Source organism: Delphinus delphis, chromosome 3, assembly GCF_949987515.2.
Source record: "Delphinus delphis chromosome 3, mDelDel1.2, whole genome shotgun sequence".
Classification (NCBI taxonomy): domain Eukaryota; kingdom Metazoa; phylum Chordata; class Mammalia; order Artiodactyla; family Delphinidae; genus Delphinus; species Delphinus delphis.
This window is the reverse complement of record NC_082685.1, coordinates 20,875,561-20,899,117: the sequence shown is the minus strand read 5'-3', so window position 1 is coordinate 20,899,117 and position 23,557 is coordinate 20,875,561. Positions and strand designations below refer to the sequence as shown.

At 51.1% G+C, this 23,557-nt stretch overlaps 1 non-coding gene across 1 annotated transcript; it reads left to right on the top strand.

Moving 5' to 3' along the window:
- Window positions 1–17,285: 17,285 nt before the first annotated feature.
- LOC132423725 (U6 spliceosomal RNA) lies at window positions 17,286–17,391 on the top strand. The gene has a single exon (XR_009519047.1). It is a non-coding gene; the product is annotated as a U6 spliceosomal RNA (small nuclear RNA).
- Window positions 17,392–23,557: the final 6,166 nt, after the last annotated feature.

Here is a 23,557-nt window from a genome sequence, read left to right as displayed (position 1 = left end):
ATGGGCACAGGGTCACAAGGGTTAGGGTCTAAGGAAGGAGATGAGTTGATCTCCCAACCCCAGGTTCCCAGCAGGTCCTGTATACATGGGAGATTCATCAGAGTGACAGGAGCAGCTGCCGCCTGGTAGATCCTGGGGTCCAAGAGGGGCTCAGCTGCCCACCCTGTGCCCCCTCCCTGCTAGCATCCCTGGCAGGCACGTGCTTACTGGGGCCTTTCCACATTCCTCACAGCCCATGTCAGAATGAGACAGATGCTACTAATTCCCCTGTGCAAGCTTTGCTGCTCCATCTCCCCTCCCCCAGGCCTGCTCTGGGCATCATGGCAGCATGTGGAGCCTGACCCCCTTGGTCTGCCTGGGTTCTGAGCAGCTTCCTAGCTAGTGTCACCCGCCTCAGGAGCCTTTCCGAAAAGCACTGGGTCACCTCCGGACTCTACCACTTGCTGGCTGCTTGTGTCACTCAAGGCTCTGGTGGGAGCAACAGATAGACAGCCACTCAGATGTCAGAAGCCAGAGCCAAGGGGCAAGAGGCTGCTGGGAGGGAATCAGCGCCTGGGAGGGAGGGGCAAGCTGGCCACAGTGTGTGTGTGTTGCTGTGACTGAAGTTACCCTCTCTGAGCCTGAAACACAGGAATGACAACATGCCTTGAGGAGTGGTTGTAAATGTTCAGTCAAAAATGGCTGTTGCATGGGGATTAGGAGGGAATGGCCCCCAGGCCTGGGTTGCCATGATCTCATGCCCTTTTCATGGTAGCACTTCCCAGGAAGGCATTCTTGTCCCCATTGCCCAGATGAGGACACTGAGGCTCAGGAGGAAGTGACTGGCCCAAGGTTACATGGGGGCAAATGGGAGAGTTGGTGCTTGGGACCAGGTGCCTATCCCACTGCGAGGATCATTCCCAGAGCCCTGGTGGCCCAGCCATTCTGAGGACCAGGAGAAGCTCTGGATTTCCATGAAGAAGAGGATACCTGTTGATGGAATATTCATGCACATTGGTGGATGGTCATTCGTGACACCCAAGCACAGAGTTGCTTGGTCCAGCACTTTGTGCTCCAGCCCTATGGCCTCCATCCCTGCCACCTCAGGGGCCTCACATGGGCTGTTCCTTCTGGGGGACACTCCTCTTCACCCCCTCACCTGGCTAAGCCCCACGTGCCCTTTAGATCTCACTTAAACCTCATTTCTGGGGTCAGCCTCCCAAGGGCCCCTTCCAAGTTGGGCGCCCCCTTCATGCTGAGCCCTCCTATTCAGAGGCTCTCATTGCTATAGAGAAGGATGCCCACAAGAGTCTCCTCCCCACAAAGTGTGATCCCCAGGAAGCAACCACTGTTTTGGTAGTTTTTTTTGTTTTTGTGTTTTTAAAATAAATTTATTTACTTTATTTATTTTTGCCCACGTTGGGTCTTCGTTGCTGTGCACGGGCTTTCTCTAGTTGTGGCAAGCGGGGGCTACTCTTTGTTGCGGTGCCCAGGATTCCCATTGCAGTGGCTTCTCTTGTTGGGAGCACGGGCTCTAGGCGCGCGGGCTTCAGTAGTTGTGGTACGCAGGCTCAGTAGTGGTGCACAGACTTAGTTGCTCCGCAGCATGTCGGATCTGCCCGGACCAGGCCTCGAACCTGTGTCCCCTGCATTGACAGGCGATTCTTAACCACTGAACCACCAGGGAAGCCCGCTTTGGTAGTTTTTTAATCAGTAGTTCTAAGATTTTAGCATGTATCAGAATTACCTGTAGGGGTTGGATTGCTGGGTCCCACCCCAGAATTTTGTATTTGGTAGGTTTGAGGTAAAGCCTGGAAATCTGCATTTCTAGCAAGTTCCCAGGGGATGCAGATGCTGGGCTGGGGCCACACTTTGAGAACCGCTTTTTTTTTTTTCGGTACACGGGCCTCTCACTGTTGTGGCCTCTCCCATTGCGGAGCACAGGCTCCGGACGCGCAGGCTCAGCGGCCATGGCTCATGGGCCCAGCTGCTCCGCGGCATGTGGGATCCTCCCAGACCAGGGCACGAACCCGTGTCCCCTGCATCGGCAGGCGGACTCTCAACCACTGCGCCACCAGGGAAGCCCTGAGAACCACTTTTTAAAGAGGCATTCCGTGTTCATGGTTTAAATAATTGAAACAAAAACTTCAATGGCACAAAAAGTTTTCAATGAAAAACTACCCCCTTGTACCTACTCTCTCTCTCTCTCTCTCTCTCTCTCTCTGCTCCCCAGGGAAAACTGCCCCCATTTTCCAAGTCGTCTTGCATTGCCCCCCTTCCCCTGCCCATGTTCATGTAGCCCTTGATCCAGGTTAGCGGTTACTGTCCTTGCCCTCCCAACTCCCACTCAGGGCAGCACCAGGCAGAAGTGAGGCAAAGTAAAGAGTTGAACAAAGGGAGGGATGGAGGAGACCCACTCTCAGGTACAGACACACTCAGGTGTGCGCTGCCACTGCCCGCCCCTTCCCACACTACGGAACCCTAACTGGGAGCCCCCCTCCTACCCTGCCACCTGCTGTTGGATTTAGCCTAATCCCAGAGTATGTGTGTGAGGCAGCTGCAGCTCTCTCTGGGGGGAGAGGGCCCCCCTCCAGAGGAAATCTCCTTTTATTCTCTTGCTACCGAAATCTGACCTTCATCGGCACCTGGGCCCCAAGGCTGGGGCCTGTCCGCAAGAAGTGGCTAAGGAGATGGCGTGAAATTGCCAACAGCTGAACTCACCCTGCCTCTCCCTGCTTCCTCTCCTACCCAGTCGCAGCTCACATGCCACAGCACCAGCCCCTTCCAGGCCCCCTAGTGCCAACCTCATGTTCTTGTGCTGGTACTTGGGGCCCAGCCTGACCTGGCCCTACTGATCGCACCCGCTGACCCTGCGGCATATGGCTGTGGGCTTCTCGCAGCTTTTGAACCTCCAGACCATCCTTGTTCCCCTCAGGGCTTGGCTCAGCTATCACCTCCTCCAGGAAGCCCACGCTAATCTCACAGCACTGCCTAGGCATTCTGCCTCTATGCACAACTGGAATGACCCATTTATGGCTCTCTCTGTCTCACTCAGGGCAGGGGCCTCATGGGCGCCCCCTTTAAGTCAGGTCCAGTGCAGGGCAGGCCCACAAAGTTTTCTCAAACGACTGAATGACCTGGTAAGGGCGATGATAAGGCTCCTGGTCAGGGAGGTCCTTTCCTTTAACAGCTGAGACCCCTAGGAAATCAGGTCCCAGGAGAGGAGGGTTGGCTCAAAAGGCTGAGATGGCCAGACCCATATTGGACAGCACAGCTCTACAACCTTGTAAAAGGGGTAGCCCTTGGATCCTGGGGGACTGAGATTATTGTAATTGCTGGGGGACCCACTGCATGTGCTGAGGAAGGCTTCACCTCACATAGCTGAGCTTCTGCCTCTATGGTGTGGCCCCTTCCAAGCCACCCCCTGAAGGCAGACAGGCTAGAAATAAATGATGGATAACATGGAATTCTCTAGAGCAGCACTGTTCAGGAGAACCGTCTGCAGTGATGGAAATATCCTCTATCTGTGCTGTCCAATATGGTAGCCACTGGCCATGCATGGCTATTGAGCACTTGAAATGTGGCTTGTGTGACTGAGGGATTATTTTATTGTAATTAATTTAAATATAAGTTTAAGGAGCTGTGTATTGACAGGACAGCTCTAGAGCCTTCACAAAGGGGCTCTAAGTGTTCTGATGGGGAATTTGCTCTGCGTTACACTACTGAGGGGAAAATTCAAGATGAAGCAGCACATGCGTGTCCCTGTGAAACATGTACCTGCAGTTGTAGGGATGCAATCACTTGGGAAGGGTGGGCAGGTGGTCACCATGGCTGCTTCTCGGGAGGGGAACTAGGTGGCTGGGGTCAAGGAGGGAGGAGACCTTTGTTTCTTTTGATTTTTGTACCTGATACGTGTATTATTTATCTACAAAAATTGAAATTTGAAATTTTTTTGAAAAAAAAAAGAGGTAATTCCCTGGCAGTCCTGTGGTTAGGATTCTGTGCTTTCACTGCTGTGGGCCCAGTTTCGATCCCTGGTTGGGGAACTAAGATCCTGCAAGTTGCACGGCGTAGCCAAAAAAATAAATTAATTAAAAGAAAAGAAAAGAAAAAATACCAGAGAAGAAAAGTATCCCCTTTGAGTACACACCAGTTTCCAAGGCTGCCTGGCCCAAACCTCAGGCTGCCCCAGAGCCAGTTTCAGAGTTTCCAGGGCCCAGCACCCTCCTACACAGCCACACTCTCCTCCTGCCACTTCACACACCAGCCCAGGCTGAACCCAGGCCCACGGGACGAAGCCTGAACTGACCCCTGCCCACTCCCCAAACTCCTCGCATACCCCTCCCCCATCGATTCTCCACCTCCAGTGACCTTCTTTCTGTTTTTCCACCACCCCAAGTTCATGAGAATCTCCGGGCCTTTTACTTGCGGGTCTCTGCTTGGAATGCTAGTCCACTGGTGTTTCTGGCTAGCTGTCAGAACAAAGGTCATCAGGACTTCCCTGGTGGTCCAGTGGTAAAGAATCCGCCTTCCAATGCAGGGGACGTGGGTTTGATCCCTGGTCAGGAAACTAAGATCTCACATGCCATGGGGCAACTAAGCCTGCTCACCACAACTACTGAGCTCTTGAGCCTCAACTGGAGAGCCTGTGTGCCACAGCTACAGAGCCCACATGCCCTGGAGCCTGTGCACTACAGCTAAAGAAGAGAAAACCTGCATGCCACAACTAGAGAGTAGCCTGCATGCCTCAACGAAGAGCTTGCACACCGCAACGAAATATTCCACATGCCTCATCGAAGATCCTGCGTGCCGCAACTAAGACCCGACACAGCCAAAAATAAATAAATAATAAACAATTTTTTTTTAAAAAGTCAAACACAAAAAAGTGATATAGGGCTTCCCTGGTGGCGCAGTGGTTAAGAATCCGCCTGCCAATGCAGGGGACACGGGTTCGAGCCCCGGTCCGGGAAGATTCCACATGCTGCAGAGCAACTAAGCCCGTGCACCACAACTACGGAGCCTGCGCTCTAGAGCCTGAGAGCCACAACTACTGAGCCCACGTGCCGCAGCTACTGAAGCTTGTGTGCCTAGAGCTTGTGCTTCGCAACAAGAGAAGCCACCGCAGTGAGAAGCCCGTACACTGCAACGAAGAGTAGCCCGGCTTGCCTCAACCAGAGGAAGCCCACGTGCAGCAACAAAGACCCAATGTAGCCAAAAATAAATAAAATAAAAATAAATATTTTTAAAAGTGATATAAATTATTAAAGAAAAAAAGAATGAAAGTCATCTCCTAAGAGTGGACTCTCCTGACCGCTCTGGCCAAAGTACCCCCCCCCCGTTATTCCATATTTTAGCCCCTTGTTTGTCTTCTTCTGTAATTATCTTATTTGCTCACTCTTTACTGGTTGCCACCTCACTAGAAGGCGGGCTCTGAGAAGCCGAGGGACTGTCCTATTCACAGTTGTACCTGAATGTCGACAACGGGGCCTGGCGCATGGTAAGTGCTCCCTAAATGTTCACAGAATGAATACGTGTTGAATGAATTTCTCAGATTCAAAATTTAAATTCCAGGCTGGTGAGCTGATCTCAAAGAGGCTTCCTAGCCCCTTTAGGAGCTAAGACAGTGCCCCCCAAAATACACACATAGTCTTGGACCACAGTGATGAGCCCTACAGTGTCCACCGAGGGATGGTCGACCCTCCTCTCACCCTGTGATGTGGGGCTGGGAACCCCAAGAGGGCTCAGGACCATCACTGCCCTTACAGCACCTAGGCGCCTACAGGGTGTCTGCCTATAAGCCAGCATTCTCCCACACTGTGTCAGGACAGCATGGGGCACCTAAGAAGGGCCTACAAATCCACAAGGAAAAGACACCTCAAAATACTACAGGGACTTCCCAGGTGGTCCAGAGGTTAAGACTCTGTGCTTCCACTGACCGGGTTCGATCCCTGGTCAGAGAACTAAGATCCCAGCAGCTGCACGGTGTGGCCAAAAATTAAAAAAAAATTTTATGGTGAGGGTATGATGAGGTGATTGAATGACAAGGAAATCAGAGGTTAGCAAGCTTATGAAGAGACCCTGAAACTCAAGAATTATGCAAGAGATGCTCTCCTTTTTCACTTATCAGACTGGTAAAAGTTAGCAAGCTAGAGAATGCCAGGTGTTGACAGGGATATGGGGGGCCCACCTGGACTGTGGGTGCAGCTATCCCAGAGCCACCTGGGAGCTTTCAGCTAATTATATAAACGAGTGTTCTATGATCTAGCAATTTTTCCCTGAATATATACCACCCCCTTTCCCAAATTCTCACACGGGACCACATGGGGAAGTTTGGAGGAGGGGTTGGAGGCGATCTGGAGTCCATCACTGGGAGATGGATGGACTACATGTGCAGAAGACCCAGTGGATGCGCAGCCATGTGAAGGGACCTCAGAAGCCTAGTGCTGAGTGGAAAGGGTAAGAAATGTAGTGAGCTCAAAAGCATAAAGCCATTTGCACAAAAGAAATGATGACACAGAGAACACACAAGAACGCACACAAAACCATTAGCAAGGCTGCCTGGGGCGCAGGGAGATAAGAGTGGGGAATGAGGCCCAAAGGGAATTGAAAAGCAAACAAAGGAATGAAGCCCCGAAATGAAGCCCAGGAGCAATGTACACCCAGGGCAGGGGTCAGTGATGCTTTCCAGAGGAGGTGACGTGGGTGACCAAGCTGAAGAAGAAACCACAGAAGAGGGCTGGGAGGCACAGTAAATCAACAAACATTTATTGAGCACCTACTATATACCAGGTGCCATTCTAGTCAGTGGTTATACCCTGTGATGAAGACAAGCCCCTGCCCTGAGGAGCTGGAAATCTAGAGGTGGGGACAGACATTAAATAAACACCCATGGGCTTCCCTGGTGGCACAGTGGTTGAGAGTCCGCCTGCCAATGCAGGGGACACGGGTTCGTGCCCCAGTCCGGGAAGATCCCACATGCCGCGGAGTGGCTAGGCCCGTGAGCCATGGCGGCTGAGCCTGTGTGTCCAGAGCCTGTGCTCCGCAACGGAAGAGGCCACAACAGTGAGAGGCCCGCGTACCGAAAAAAACAAAAAAAAACACCCAGGAAAGCATTGACTATAATTAACACAGACTCTGAAGATCGATTGGCTGCAGCTGTGAATGTCTACCATGGGGACTGATCCTGGTCCGACCCAGGGAAGGGCTCCATTAGGAAGTGATATGTGAGTTGAGGGAGGGGAGCATTTGGCCTTGTGATGACTGTACGGAAAAGCATTCCAGGCAGAGGGAACTGTCTGCACAGAGGTTTGGAGGCAGGCAGGAGTGGGGAGAATCTGGGCCACTCCAGTTCAGCCAGGGGACAGAGCACAGACAGAGTGAGGGAGGACATGCTGCCGGATGAGGCCACACCACAGAGTGCCTTGCAGGCTTCGGATTTCACTCCCAGAGGAGTGTAGAGACCAGAGAGTGAGGGGTTGCTAGCGCAGATGTGGGGAGATGGGCGAGTGGACTTTTTTAGTTCCTGGTTAGAGCTGGAAACTGGGACAGCACCCCCAAAGGACACACGTGGTCTCCCAAGGTGACGGAAGTAATGAGTCCCAGAGCATCCACAGAGGGACTGTCCATTTCCCCTCCCATCCTCTGGCCTGGGACCAGCACCATCCTGCACAGCCACATTGCAGGCCCCCATGGTGGCCAGGCGATGGAAAGAAGTGGAAATTGAAGGATGTCTTTAGAATAAGAGGGCTTGCTAACGGTGGCGGGGGGGAGAGGAAGGTGGTCAAGAACTTGGAGGTTCTTGGGCAATGGCCAGGAGCTGGGTGAACAGGCTGGGTCCCTGTGAGTGTTTCAGGGGCCTGACAATGGGCTGCATGGAGGAGGGTGAGGCACACAATGGTGAAAATCTAAGTCAGACTAACGTAACCTGCTTGACCCTGAAAAAAATCAAACGGGAGCCAGTACCACCCCAACTCTTCCGTCCTGTGACTTGCATCCCAACCACCCCTTGGGCCCTTGGCCTCCTCCTCTCCTTTCCTCACTCACCTCTTCTTTCTTCTTTGGTCTCTGCACCCTGGGAGGGGTCTCCAGAGCAGGGAACAGGGTGGAGGGGACACGCTGTGGTGATGGTGCCACCTCCTGGAGGCCACAAGAAGTGTAGCATCCCACTTCAGCCTCGTGTTCGGTGTGGCTGGGACCTTGGGCTGTACCCATAGAGGCTTCAGGTGGGAATCCTGTGAAGAGATGACTTTCCTTGCTGGTGATCACGTCATTCCTGGAGGACTGTTCAGTTCTGGGTGCTCCATTTTTCAGAGCGGTGCTGATATGCCCTCTCTACCCTACCCAGGGGAACCGCTGTAACCGCCCCTGCTCAAAACCCTCCCACTGACCTCGGAACTGGGGTAAGGATTTGACCCTGGCCTTAGACATGCCTTGTTCCTATTAGCTTCAATCCCTACCTGTTCCCCTCCCCCAACACATGCAGCTCCATCCCTTTACACAGGTTTGTTCTCTCTTCCCTACCGGTTTTCCAAACTCTACTCCTCTTTCAGGTCTCAAACTCTCCATTCCTCTCCCCACCCACTAGAACTTCCAGCACCTCCACATTAACTACGCAAAGAGAGGAGGGAAGAGTGTTTCAGTCTATGGGAACAGCATTTGCAAAGGTCTAAGGTGGCTTCAAGGAGATGGGAAGGGCCAGAGACCAGAGAAGGTGACAGAGCTGGTAGGGCTATAGCAACTGACCACACATGGCTCACGGGCAGGGGTTAAGGGCTGAGTCCCCAGCGAGCAGTGGGAGGACAAGATCTTCAGCAGCAAAGGACATGATCAGATGTGTGTTTGGAAAGGTCAACACGAGGTTGCCCAGTGAGAAAGGCACTGGAAAGGCTAGAGTGGGTGTTAGGAGAACAGGTAGGGGCTACATAGGTGATAGCTGATGGGAGCTTGGTCCCCTGAGCCCCTACTTTTTGCTGGCCGGGTCCTGAGATGGGGCTCCCAGTCATTGATTCCAGCCTCCCTAATGGGACCCCGACTTACCCCAGCTGTGTTCCATACCAGCTCTGACTGCCAGCTGTGATACCCTCCCCACTTCTCATCCCTGGTGTTATGTCTCCAAACACTGCCTGTCCCCTGGAGCCAGCACCTGTGCCTTGTGGGGGCTGCCATCTCATTTAGAGGAAGACAGGATGCTTGAGCTCAAAGTTGGGGAGTCAGTAGTGAGCAACAGAGGTGGGATTTGAAGTGAGGTCTGTCTGCCTTCTCCACCATACTAGGTGTCCTAGCAGTTATAGGCAGGGCTTTGTCACCTGATGGCTGTGCGACTTTGGGTGGATCACTTTACCTTTCTCTGCTTTGGTGTCCTCTTCTATAAAATAGGGGCAATCATAGCAAACTTCCCAACAGGATTTGTGAAGAGTATATGGAAAAAATGCCCATAAGGGGTCCAGCACCAGACACACAGTAGGTGATCAATAGGTTGCTGTTCACGTGAATACAGTCCCAGGAACTTAACATGCTTACTGGGGAAATGTACTTCAGGGTCCCGAATCAGGGGGAGGACAAAGGGAGCTCAGGAGAGATGGGAAGGGAGGAGAAAACAGAGGGATCATCTCGAGTCAGGTCTGGAGCTAGATGGCCCTGATTTCCAAGCACAGAGCAGGTGTCAAGGGTACCAGCTCTGAAAAGGCTTGAATGACACAGCGCAGAACCACCAAAAGTTCTACAGTTAGAAAAGGCACAGCCAGTGTCCTAAACCTGGGTGGGATGATTTCTCCTCCACAGGTGATAGCACTGACACTGGAGGCCTGACGGAGCCTAGACAGCAGAGCACTGGCAGCAGGGAGCAAATTGTCAGGTTTCAGAAAGCCCAAGTCTAAGTAGCCCTTTTCAGGCCAAAGAATCTCCCTTATGTAATTTCCCATCTCGTCACACGGTGGCGATAGTGCACCACTGGGAAAATCATCTTTACCTGCTGTCTCTGGGCCAAAACAATAGCTAAGTACCAATGCCTGCTAGATGCCTCTAAGAGCTCTGGGAAAATCCCTACAAATCTCTATGAGGTAGAGTCTATTCATATCTCCAACTTACAGGTGGAAATGTAGGCTCACAGAAGTCCAGTAGGACCCATATTATCACCCGACCAGGATTTGAACTCTGGTCTGTATGTCTCCCAGTCTGCCTGCAGCAGTTGCCTGTCCTAGGATGGCAGCTCCTGGTTCTCTCTCCTGCCCCATCACTGAGCAGTGCTGCCTTTGTGGAGTAGACTGCCCTGGGAGTAGAATATTAGACAGGACAAGGAGGACTTTCACTTCAGCTATTTCTTGTTTACCTTGTTTACCTCACTTACGTAGCTTCTGCATTGAAGGTGAGGTGATGGGACAGTTCCCATCCCTGGCATAGAGAGGAGCTAGGCTGAGGGACGAGGCAACTAACACTGAGCACTCCTCTGTGCCAGGCACTATGCCGACATTCATTCCTACATGAATTCAGCACACAGTAATGAAGAACCCACTGTGTGCTTGTCACAGGTGACACAGTACTCCCAAGCTTTTGGCACACAGCAGTAAATACTTACATATTTATTTTATATGTAAAGATATGTTTTTAAATATTTATACTGTAAATGAGCCCTCCGTTTAACAAATATTTATTGAATGAAACACCTGCCTTCAGCCTTAGGCACCAGTGAGACATTCAGGTAGCAAGTTTGGAGCTGAAGGACAAATCCAAGCTAGAGACTGAGGCTCAGAAATTACTGGCATTTAGGAGATGCCAGTGACCAGATGGGATCCCTCAGGGAGTCTGGGTAAACAATCAGCAAAGACAGGAAAAAGAGGAGGCATGCCCATGATGGGGTGGCACAGAGAAGGGCTTGGGAAAGAGGTAGGAAGGGACCAGACAAGAGTGGGAGCTCCAGGAAATCTTGTCGGTTCCAAAAGGGTCAGCAGAGTCAAATGCTGCAAAGTGGAGCAACAAAGATTATGAAATACCACCGGTTTTGGCCAGAGTGGGACTGCTGGTGATCTGAAGCCAGACTTAAGTGGGATGAGGAGGGAGATGAGAAAGGGAGGCCAGGGTCAGTGGAGGCAAAAAAAAAGGCAGAGTCTGGCTGTAGAGGCGTTGAAATCTTTCTCTTAACAGGGGAAGAGACTACACGGTTTGTGGTCTGCCAGGAAGGAGCAAAAAGACAGGAAGGCTTGGAGCTCCAGGGGAGCAAAAGGAGAAAGATGCACAAAAGCGGGAGGAAGCATTAGGGCGGGACCCAAAGCCCAAGAGGAAGGCTGGTCCAGTCCTCTTTTCTATCTCTGAGCGATGGGGCAGGGCTAGGGGCAAATTCTGATAAATAGGCGTAAAAGGCAACCGCCGGCTGGAACTGGGTTATGCCAGACACTGAAAGCCTTTTCCCAGCGCGGCCCCACGCATAACACAACCTTTTCTGAGGCTCCACGCAGGCAGAGCAGATCGCCCAGCCCACCTCCTGGCCTCTGGTGATTGGCCCGCGGGAGACACCTGACCGAGCCGGCCAATCAGAGGCGCTCTCCCAGGAATGAGGTCCCACGTGTGGGGCAGAGCGGAAGATGAGCTGTTGTGGGACACCGGGGCTGTGCGGGTGGCGTGGGTACAGCCATTCTCAGCCCCTGCGGAACTCAGAAGTTGAGGCCCGGCCTCCCCCAACTCCGCCCGGTTCCTGCCTATCCGACTGCTACGACCCCAAGTCCTTTTTGCTGAATCTCCTTCTCTCCTGCCAGCTACTGCGGCTAAGCCGCGGTATGGTCATCCCTGTACAACTGCCTTGACTGGTCCAAAGTGGTGATTTGGCGGAAGACAGACCCAAGTTCCAGTCATCGTGTGACCTACGACAGGTGTTTAACATTGCTGACGTTCATCTGTAGAATGGGATTCTTAATGCCTACTGAGGTGTTTTTGTGAGGATTGTAAAGCCCAGTGCCTGTACACCGTGAGCTCCCAAAAACATAGGTTATATTTTTTATGATTGTTGATATGCCTACCTTTCAGGAATTCACAATCCTCATTATTTTTTATTCCTCTTCTCTTATTAGAATGTAAACTGCTTGTCCATGGGAATGTGCCTGTATGCCTTTTTAGTCTTCCAACTCCATTATTCCTTCACTTGGTCTGACAAGGGTAAATTTAACCTACAGAAACAGTAGCGGGACAAAGTATACAAAATCATGGAATATATAGCACGGAAAATCTCAGCAGTTAGCTGGGGATATTCATAATGCAACAGTGATGTACTGGAAAAAAACATCTTAGAAAACTGCCAAGTACCAGCTCTGTGAGCTCAGGCAGATCTTGACCTCTTTGAGCCTCGTGAGAACAATAATCATGACTGTAACAACTGCAGGACTCACCATGTGCTAGACACTATTTGAAGCTCATATTAACATTTCAACAACATCACTTGACAGAGGACACACAAGCACAGAGAGGTTCTATTACTTCCTTAAGTTCACACAGCTATTAAGCGGTAGAGCAGCGGTTCAAGCGAGGCATCTGGGCCAGAGGCTGTACCCATAACTTCACTGTGTGCTACCTCTCAGGCACCAGCACAGGCAGCTGGCACACTGAAGACCCACTACACAGAACTATGGAGAGGGCTAGGGCTAACAGGGCAAAGTCTTCTGCATCCAGGAACCAAAGGAGGCCAGTATGGCTGAAGGGTATAGAGGCAGGGGAACAGGGTAGACAATGAGCCTGGACTTGCAGGCAGGTTCACATCTTGCACGGTGTTCTAGGCCACAGTGAGGAGCTGGTGTCAGCACAGTGGAAGCATGTGACTAGGTGTTCCGAGGGCATTTCAGATCCCTTGTTGCCACAGACCTGAGATGCACAAGGCAGCAAGGGCCTCTCTCTTACTGTTAGCTTCAGTCCCTGCCCAGCCTGGAGATCCAGGGCCTATCATATCCCTAAGTCACCTGGCTGTCCTCCAGGGTCCCCTCCCTGGGCAGGGCTAGAGATGCCACCACCTTGAGGCCCCCTCAACTCCTCCTCTCTGGTCTCTTAATTGCCTTAGGCTCATTAATATGACTAATTAGATAGGCCTTCTGAAATCACCTGCATCCTCCCATTGGCTACTATACAAACCCTGAGATGCCCTATTATTTAAGGCCTCTGCAAGTATCCCTGGGGCTTATTATGAACTCTAGGCACATCAACTGACTCTCCAGGCAAGGGGCCCAGGATTTGTGGGAGCAGGGAAGCGCTTTTGTTGACTGTCATGCCTTAGTTGTTCATCTCATTGGTTCTGTCTTATCACTGACTCCTCTGGAAACTCCCTGGCATTCTCCTCAGGAAATGTTGCCTGTGGTCAGGGGCCCTGGGCTATGGCTTCCCTCCTGCCTCTGCCAGCCTGGGGCCCAAGGCCAACTTCACATGCACCCTCTCTAGCACTTCCCCCCTTGACCTTTCATCTGATAACCTTTTCACCCTAGAACCCTGGAGGGGATCCAATCATGAGTGGAGGGTGCCCACTGGTTAGGCCCAAGACTGGGCTCCAGCCCCAAGGTCACTCAGCTGTCCTCAGCTTCCTTGAGCCTGCAGCCCCTCCCTTCCCCTTCACTTCCTATCTCTGGAGAAAACAGAGGTACTGGGTGGGACCTCTCTCAATTTCCTTCCCTTCCCACTTAAAACATAGCTGAGGCCCCTTGCCTTTCCCTACATGTCCTCTGCTCTGTGGTCCATCCATCCACCTATGACCCCATTCATACACCCTGCACCTCCTTGACCTCAGTGACTTCTCATTATTGTACCCTCAACTTTCCCCTCTCAACTGGCTTCTTCCCAAAAGCATTGTACTTATTCGAGGATTTATTCATTCAATCCACAAATATTTATCAAGCATCTACTCTGCACCAGTCCTTGTTCTGGGCATTGGGAACAGAGCAGTGAACAAGTCCTAACTTCTTGGTACTTCCATTCTAGACAGTGAGAAAGATGGAGGTGTGGACCAAAAAAAAAATTAGGCAATTAAGACTTTGTAAGTTGGGGGGAGGGATATATTGGGGGTTTGGGATTGACATGTACACACTGCTATATTTAAAATAAAATGCCTCTTCATAAAAAAAAGAAAAGACTTTGTAGTACTGGCATAAAGATAGATCTATTGATCAATGGAATATATTGAGAAATGAAAAAGAAACCCATGCTTCTATGGTCAATTGATTTTTTGACAAGGGTGCCAAGACCATTATTCAAGAGGAAAAGATGGTCTCTTAAAAAAATGGTGCTGGAACAACTGGATATCCACATGCAAAAGAATGTGAAGTTTGATCCCTATCTCACACTATAGTAAAGTAACTCAAAATAGACCAAAGTCCTAAATATAAGGGCTAAAACTATAAAAGTTTAAGGAGAAAGCATAGGGATAAATTTTCATGACCTGGGTTAAGCAATGCTTTCTAAGATATTACCAAAAGCACAGCAACAAAAGAAAAAAATAGATAAATTGGACTTCTTCAAAATTAAAAGCCTTTGTATTTCAAAGGATACTATCAAGAAAGTGAAAACGGGGCTTCCCTGGTGGCGCAGTGGTTGGGGGTCCACCTGCCGATGCAGGGGACACGGGTTCGTGCCCTGGTCCGGGGGGATCCCACATGCCGCAGAGCGGCTGGGCTGGTGAGCCATGGCCGCTGCGCCTGCGCGTCCGGAGCCTGTGCTCCGCAACAGGAGAGGCCACAAACTGTGAGAGGCCCGCGTACCGCAAAAAAAAAGAAAAGAAAAGAAAGTGAAAACACAACCTACAGAATGGGAAAAAATATTTGTAAATCTTATATCCAAAAAGGACTTGTATCCAGAATACGTAAAGCATCCTTATAACTCAACAACTAAAAAAGACATTACCCAATTTAAAAAAATGTGCAAAGAGGGGACTTCCCTGGTGATCCAGTGGTTAAGAATCCGCCTTCCAGTGCGAGGGATGCGGGTTTGATCCCTAGTCAGGGAACTAAGATCCCACGTGCCGCAACTACTGAGCACACAGGCCACAACTAGAGAGAAGCCTGCGCACCGCAATGAGGAGCCTGCGCTCCGCAGTGGAGGATCCCACAAGCCGCAAAAAAGATCCCGCATGCCGCAACCAAGACCCAACACAACCCAAAATTTTTTTAAATGGGTTCTCTTTAAAAAATAATAATAAAAGATCAAAAAATGTGCAAAGAATCTGGATAGACATGTCTTTTTAAAAAATAATTTATATTTTTTGGCTGCGGTTGGGTCTTTACTGCTGCACGCGGGCTTTCTCTAGTTGCAGCAAGCAGGGGCTACTCTTCATTGCGGTGCACATGCTTCTCATTGTGGCAGCTTCTCTTGTTGTGGAGCTCTGGCTCTAGGTGCGCGGGCTTCAGTAGTTGTGATGCGTGGGCTCAGTAGTTGTGGCGCACCGGCTTAGTTGCTCAGCGGCATGTGGGATATTCCTGGACCGGGTCTTGATCCTGTGTCCCCTGCATGGGCAAGCAAATTCTTAACCACTGTGCCACCAAGGAAGTCCCTGGATAGACATGTCTTAAAAGAAGATATACAAATGGCCAATAAACACAAGAAAATGTGCTCAACATCACTAGTTGTTAGGGAAATGCACACTGACTGCTAATGGGTACAAGAGTTCTCTTTAAATGATGAAAATGCTCTGGAATTAGATAGTGGTGATGGCTGCACAACTTTGTGAGTATATTAGAAACCACTGGGGAATTCTCTGGCAGTCCAGTGGTTAGGACTCTGTCCATGAAAAAATTTGTACACAAATGTTCATAGCAACATTGTTCATAGTAGCCCCAAAGTGAAACCATCACTGATAAACGAAACATCAACTGATAAGTGAAATGTATATCCATAGAATACAGTATTATTCAGCGATAAAAAGGAATGCAGTACTGCTACATGCCACAACATGGATGAGTCTGGAAAACATCATGCTCAGTGAAAGAAACCAGACATAAAAGACCACATACTGTATGATTCCATGTATATGACATATCCAAAACAGGCAGATCTGTAGAGACAGAGAGTAGATGAGTGGTTGTCAGGGCCTGGGGGGAGGGAGGGAATGGGGAATGACCAACTGCTAATGGGTACAAGGTTTTTCTTTAAGTGATGCAAATGCTCTGGAATTAGATAGTGGTGATGGCTGCACAACTTTGTGAGTATATTAGAAACCACTGGGGAATTCCCTGGCGGTCCAATGGTTAGGACTCTGCCCTCTCACTGCTAAGGGGCTGGGATTTACTCCCTGGTCTGGGAACTAAGATCCCACAAATGCAAGGTGTGGCCAAAAAAAATTTTTTTTTTAGTTAATTAAAAAAAAAAGAAAGAAACCACTGGATTGTACATTTAATTTTATTTTTTAAATTTTATTTTTTGGCTGCGCCACATGGCTTGTGGGATCTTAGTTCCCTGACCAGGGATTGAACCCCGGCCCCCTGCAGTGGAAGCTCAGAGTCCTAACCACTGAATCGCCAGGGAATTCCCAGATTGTACACTTTAGAAGGGTGAAGTTCATGGTATATGAATTGTATCTCAATAAGAAGAAAATAAAGAAATAAGTGGGGAAAAATCAGATCATTTCAGAGAATGGTAATTGCTATAAGTTACCTCAACAGGAAGATGTAATAGAGTGACCTTGGGTCAATTAGGGGTCCTCAAGGTGAGGGAGAAGCCAAGTGAGCCTGTCTGAAGAGGGACTCTTGAACTGATAGATGGAAAGAGCCCTGGCAGAGCTGGGAGCGGAATCTTCCAGACATAGGAACACAGGCCCTGAGGTGGAATGGTTTACACAAGACCAAGTCCCTTCTGCCTTTAAAAAAAGCCCTCCCTCCTAGCCCCTCTCCAACAGTTGCTGCCTCCTGTTCTACACAGATACATGTTTTCCATGGTTTTTGCCTAAAGTCTTCACCTGGGGGATGTGAAGACTTTCCAGATTGTTCCGAGCATAGTTGGAGTTAAGGGTACAAATTCCCAGACCTTTAACTTCCATCTGAACTCCTTGATCTGCCTGAGAAAACACCTCTCTCTAGTTCTTTCAGATGGCTTCCCACTCATGAGAGAAAAGCCACATCTCACCCAGATGAATCTCCCTGAATGGGCACCTCTGGAGAGGAAGGTGCTGGAGAGCCCTCAGAGCTTCCCAAGGACTTACTTCACCCAGTAAACTCAGGGCAAGGCTTTGGCCTTGTCTGTCAGTCCTAGAATTAGAACCCAGCAGGGGGATGGTTGTCATGGGGAGACATATTAACATGCTGGTTTTAATTGAGAAGTGGAGTCAAATCTTTTCCGATTGAAAGTCAGTCTGAGTGCTGCTTCAGCAACACATATACTAAAATTGGAACACCACAGAGAAGATTAGCACGGCCTTTGTGCAAGGATGATATGCAAATTCATAAAGCATTCCATATTCTTATATTAAAAAAAAAGTCAGTCAGTTGGCTGAGGGATTTGATGATGGGGCCTGGTTTTGGCATTTCAGACACATGAGAGACGTTTTCTATAAATTGATAGAGTTGAATCTACAGCCCCAAGGTTTTGATTAAGATATATTTAAAGCACACATGTAGTACACCAAAAATTATATTATTTGCAATATATGACTTAAAATTAGATATCGACTTTCAAAGATGAGTGGGTATATACATATTCTCTTAAAATTATTTTCTTATAAGTTTATTTACTTATTTATTTTTGGCTGCGTTTGGTCTCTGTTGCTGCGTGCAGGCTTTCTCTAGTTGCAGCGAGCGGGGGCTACTCTTCTGTGGGCTTCTCGTTGCAGTGTCTTCTCTTGTTGTGGAGCACGGGCTCTAAGCATGTGGGCTTCAGTGGTTGTGGCACATGGGCTCAGTAGTTGTGGCTCACAGGCCCAGTTGCTCCGCAGCATGTGGGATCTTCCCCGACCAGGGCTCGAACCCGTGTCCCCTGCATTGGCAGGCAGATTCTCAACCACTGTGCCACCAGGGAAGCCCCTCTTGAAATTCTTTAAAGGGGTACTTGATCAAAAAATTTGGAAGACTGGGCAGTCCAGTGGTTAAGACTCCGCACTTCCGCTGCAGGGGACCCAGGTTTGATCCCTGGTTGGGGAACTAAGATCCTTCATGCTGCTCCACATGGCCAAAAAAAAAAAAAAGAAAAGAAAAAAATTGGAAGACCATCCACTTTACTAAACCCTTACCCCAGAGTCTCATCCCTGCCTTTATATTACCTGAGCTCCTTTTAGTATTTATTGAATGACTACTGGGTATAAACTCTGAGCCACCCCATCACTTGCCAGAGCAGGACCTTTTATAAGCCACTGCTTCTTTCTCAACCTCTGTTTTCATCTGTAAAATAGGATAATATCCTCTTTTTGCAGGGAGAAGATGGGTGGTTGGGTGTAAAATGGTAACCCTTAGGCAGGCAGAAGGTAGAGCCACTCTCCTGGCCACAGGCTACAGACCTCCCCCTTCCTCTGACTGCATCCCCCCAGAACCCAGCATTCTTCAACTTCCCCTTCTTCCCCTGGGAATCAGTATGTTCAGAAGTGCTCCTCTGGAGGCTAAGGGTACATCTGAAAAACCAAGTGCCCAGAGAAGGAGAGGTTTGGGGTTGGGGAGGGAAGACTGACCTGTCGGGCTGGGAAGTCTGGTGGCATCTGAAGGAGGTGTCTTGTGAGCAGCTGCTCTGTGTAGGCCCTGCCTACATTCACATATTTAATCTGCACAACCACCCCATTTGTGAGGCTCAGGGAGAGGATGGGACTTGCTGGTAAGTGGCCCCGGCTGCAATTTGAACCGACATCTATCTAACTCCAGGTCCTATAGGCTCTCTTACACTTTCTGAAACTGTTGTCTGGCACAGAGACTTGTGTGTTCCTCAAACATCCCTGAATCCTTTTAGGGATGGTTTTACACAATCATTTAGTCCACAATTTGAGCTATAATTCTTCTGTCTTTTGGAGACACAGACTTAGAGAAGAGGGGAGGGGATAGATGAAGCATTAGGAAATGTTTCTCCAGCACTTACCCTGATCCTCACAGTCCTGGGCTTGGTCACTGGAGGTCAGAGAAGCATATGCGCTCTGTCTTGTATAAGGGGCTCACCAACTGGCTGGGACCAGAAATGTAAAGCCAATAGTTACTGCAGGGGCTCATTCAGGAAAAAATGACTGCCTGTAAGGGTGGAATCAGGGGAGACTGCCAGGAGGAGGAATCTTCTAAACTGGGCCCTTAAGGATGAGTAGGAGTTTGCATGACAGGGGAAAAGGCAGAGTGACCAGCATGAGTGCAGGCTGGAAGGGATGTGGCCTGTCCTGGCACAGTGAGTATACTGGGCAGCTGGGGAAGTGACGAGGGCAGGAGGGCAGGGATTAGTGGCCACTACACACAGGGCTTTCAAAAAAGAATGTCTGAGAGACAGAACAGTTGAAGGTGAAAATTTGAGTCCCTGGGGTGGGGGCTAGGGCCGGGGCTAGAGGGTCAGATTAGCTGACATTTTGGGTAGGAAGGAAACTACTGGAGGGCTGCATGGCTTCAAATGTGGCCAAACCTTCCTCGATCTTAAGTTCCTGATCCAGTTCTGGGGAAACCACTCGGTGAGAGAGAAAGAAAACAATTCTTGGACCCATCACAGGGATGGTTGTGGTGTTCACCAGATTAGTTTGGGACTAATCACCAAAGGCCTCCAAACCTGGCTGTTTCATCAGAAAGCAGATGCTGCTCCTGTCCAGTGAGGATGAAGAGCTTGCACTGGGAGTTGGGGTTGGGAGTTTGACTTTGAATAGGTCACGCTTCCTATCTGGAATATGGGGCTAAAAAGAGTGCCCATCTCAGGATTAAATGAGAGAGTGTCTTACAGAGTAGCTGGCACAGAAGAGAAGTCACACTGTTATTATAACCTAACAGTCCTAGCATATCCTAAGGTAAGGCCCTTGTGTTTCTAGAGGAGGTATCAATCTCTTCTGGACACTGCTGGCAGAGTGAGCTTTCAACTGCACAAGTGAGATTCTTAACCGGCTTCTTAACCTTCCATGGCTCCCTGCTGCCTTCCAGATAAAGCCTGAATTCTTTAACTTGACCAAGAAAGCCCTCCACTGTCAGGCCCCTGTGGCTTTCCCCATCTTCATCTGAGGCCTCTTATTGCACTCATCACCTCTACTGCTCCCGCCACGCACTACCCTCTGGTCACACTGAACTGTGGTCAATTCCTCCAAAGCAAGGTATTTCTCTGGGCTCTTCTGCTGGAATCTCTAGCTCATCCCCTTCTTTCCAAACTATTCCTGTGAGTCCTTCTGGACTCCCTCTGGATGTCACTTCTGTGGAAGCCCTTCCCTGACTGTCCCTGAGGCCACCCCAGCTCCCCCAGCAGCTCTCTGGTTTCTCTCTCAGTACTCAGCTCTCTACCTTGTTACTTATTCTCTGCCTTTCCCACAAGGCTCTGAGGGGGAGCTCAATAATTATCTGCTGAATTAATGAATGAAAGGGGGGGCAGTTGTAAGAAAAAAGAAGTACACTGGTGGAATGTCTCGACAGGTATCTCTTTCAGCAGGTTAGGAGTAACAGTAATTTACAGATGAAGAAACTGAGGCTAAGGTAATCTCACTTTGCCTGCCACTCAAATTCCTGAGCACCTGTGGGCAAGACACTGTGCTGGGCCTTCTCACAGACAGTATCTGGAAGGTGTGCTGGCTAAGAGCAAGGGATTTGAGGCTGATCACACCAGATGACAGGATGCTGAGACCTTGCAGAAGGGCTTAATCTTTTGGACCTCATTTCTTCACAGGGCTGCTAAAGGGTTAAAGGAACTCATGTGTGTCAAGTGCAAGTGCCCAGCATGGTGTCCAGTACACAGCATAGACTCAGAGAGTATTATTGATGCTAATCTCTGTCTTAAGGATGGGAGGCGCAGGCCCAGAAAATTTCCCTGTGCTGAGACAAGGAAGGCCAGCCACAGCCAGCCCTATGCCTTCTTCCCCCACTTCAGAAGCCAGTGTCCTTGTGAGAATATTAGGTCCTGTGGGTTCCCTCAGCCCAGATCTGGCACACATGAGGTGCTTGGCCAGTGCCTGCTGGATTGGGGAGGCTCCAGTAGGGGCTGCTGTGAATGAGACCTCTGCAGCCATATTCCACTCTAAGAGGCAGGAAGGGACACTTGAGTCATTCCAGGAAAGTCCAAGAGATTTTCTCTGGGATTCCAGTCTTTTCCCCGAGACCATCAGTAAGCTGTTCATCCCCAGCTGCCTGTCCCCCTTTAGCCCCTACTCCTATTCCGTGGGGCCTGGGAGGTTGGAGAGCAGGGTTCCTATATGGCAGGGATGTGTAGAGGTCAGCCCTGGGGGGAACCACTGTCCCGGCCCCTCTTCACACCTTAGCACCTTTATTTAACTGTTTCTTCCTAAGGCCTGGGGCTTCCTAAGGCAGGCATCTCATCCTTTGTTTACCCAGCACCCAGCAATACTGCCTGGAATGCAGGAAATGGTTACTGAATGAAGCGGTGAAACACATTTCAGCATTCATCAAGTGCTTAGTCTGTATAGGCCCCTAACACTTACTTTCACCTTGCAGGATCCTCACAGCCACCCTGTGCATTGGAAGCCATAGGTGAGGAAACTGAGGCCTGGGGCTGTTAATCGACTGGCTCAAGGCCATACAGTGGCAGCTCACAGGCCCTCAGGATGGTCGTGGGAAAGTAAAGTGTTGAGAGTAAACTTAATGAATTGGGGCAACTGGCAGGGGGTAACTGTCAGTCAGAAATGATTGGCTCAAATTATTAGGTGTGAAGAAGGAACCAGTCAGAGCTCCCCCACTGAACTGCCTAGAAGGGATTAGCAGGAGTCACTCCTTAGTAGAACAAAGGGCAGGTCCCTGTAGGGCAGTACCCTGGGGTGTAGACCCAGCTCTTCTCTGGCTGGTCCTAGCACAGAGAACACTGTCAACTTGATTTCGCACCTGGGAACAGTCAGGGTACCTCATCTCTTCAACAGAAGGAGGCCCTCTGGGGTCACAGTGCTCCCCTCATCACTCTGGTTCCAGGGGCCGCCTTCCTTCAAGACAGCCTGCTGCTCTCTTGGCAGGAACTGCATCCCAGCACTTAGGTGTGGTAAGGACCTGTTGTGTATCTCCTTGGCTGGTCTGTGGGCCTTGGAGGACAGGAGGCTAAGGGTATCCTGAGCTCCAAGCCAACTGGGGCCAGTTTTGGGGTGAAGGTTGGAGAAGGCCGAAGGATGAAATTTAGAGAGCTCCGCGCCAAAGCCAAAACCGCGCAGAGCAACGCCAAAAGTGGCCTTTCTCCCAGGTGGTCTCACGGTTAACAGATAGAAGGATGGCGGGTAAACACTCCACTGGGGCAATAATTATGCACATTTACTAAGCCCTGGGAGGAATGGTAGTCACGTGGCTCTCGAGGGCGCCGCCCTCAGCTTTGAGATGGAGTTAACTCTAATCACAGAAGGCTTTCTGGAGGAGGCGGAATTTTTATGGCGGTCGATTGTGGTTTTCTCTGAATAGCGAGGATGAGTTTAGCACTCTAGGGACCAGATAGGTCCCGAGGTGAGCTTTTTGTCGGGGAGCAAGCCTGGGGCGGGGGTCGGAGTTGGATCGGGTTAGGGGAAGGACCTGGGGGGGTCGGCGTCGCGGGGTCAGGTTGTTTGCGTTCCCCCGCTTGCCTTCACGTTGTCTTTTGTGATTGGACGCGCTGCAGCCGCGCTAGGCCGGTGCTACGGGGCCCCGGGCACTGGGTGCAGGCCTCGAGGTGCCTGGCGCCCGAGAGCAGAGCGCCCCAGGCCAGGGATTAGGCCAGCAGGCTTGGCGGGGCCAGCCCGGCGGTCCGCCCTCCCAGCGCTGTTCCGCCGGGGTCCCGATGCTCAGCCCGCGGGGGTGAGGCGCGCGCTCCCCGGGGAGCAGGGTTGCTGAGCAGGCGGCCTGCGCCGGGCGGAGGTGGCACGAGAGGGCCATCTGCCTGGGTGCAGAGAACTGCAGCGTCCGCGGTGCGAAGCGCGACCCCTCCGGGCCCCCAGCTCGCGTCCACTGCCCCGCGCGCACTCATCTACTGACGCCCGCCCGCGCCCCCGGCCCAAGTCCCAGTGCCAGGCCCAGACCCGGACTAGGCGCGGGAGGCGGTGCAGGGATTGATTAGTGGACCCCTCCCCCAGCACTCCCCTCGCCCCGCCCGAGGCTGCGAGGACCCCTGGGCCCGGGGGTGGTGAGGGAGCTTCGTCCCCGCGGTGCCCGGGCTGGGGACTCGATCTCACTGGGCGGGGGCCGCACCGCGGCAGGCCGAGGTGCGGGCGCGCTGTCAGACTGCTGCCCGGCTCGGGTGCGGGGGGGGGGGCGGTGGGCTCAGCGCGGGGGTCGCCCGGCCTCATCCCCCCTGCCGAGGCCACGGCTGGGCGGGCAGTGCCCGGGCCGGTAACCCGACCCGACCCAGCTCCCGGGAGCCGCTCACCCCGCACGGCCGGGCAGGGGGAGGGAGAGGAATGGGGGGGAGGGGGAAGGGAAGGGGTGGTGGGTGAGGGGCTGTGGGGACCGCAGGGCCGAGTCCCCGGCCTGTCTGCGCTGCTCTAGGGTGGCTGCCTTTGGTGCCTGGACGAGCCAGCCCCCTG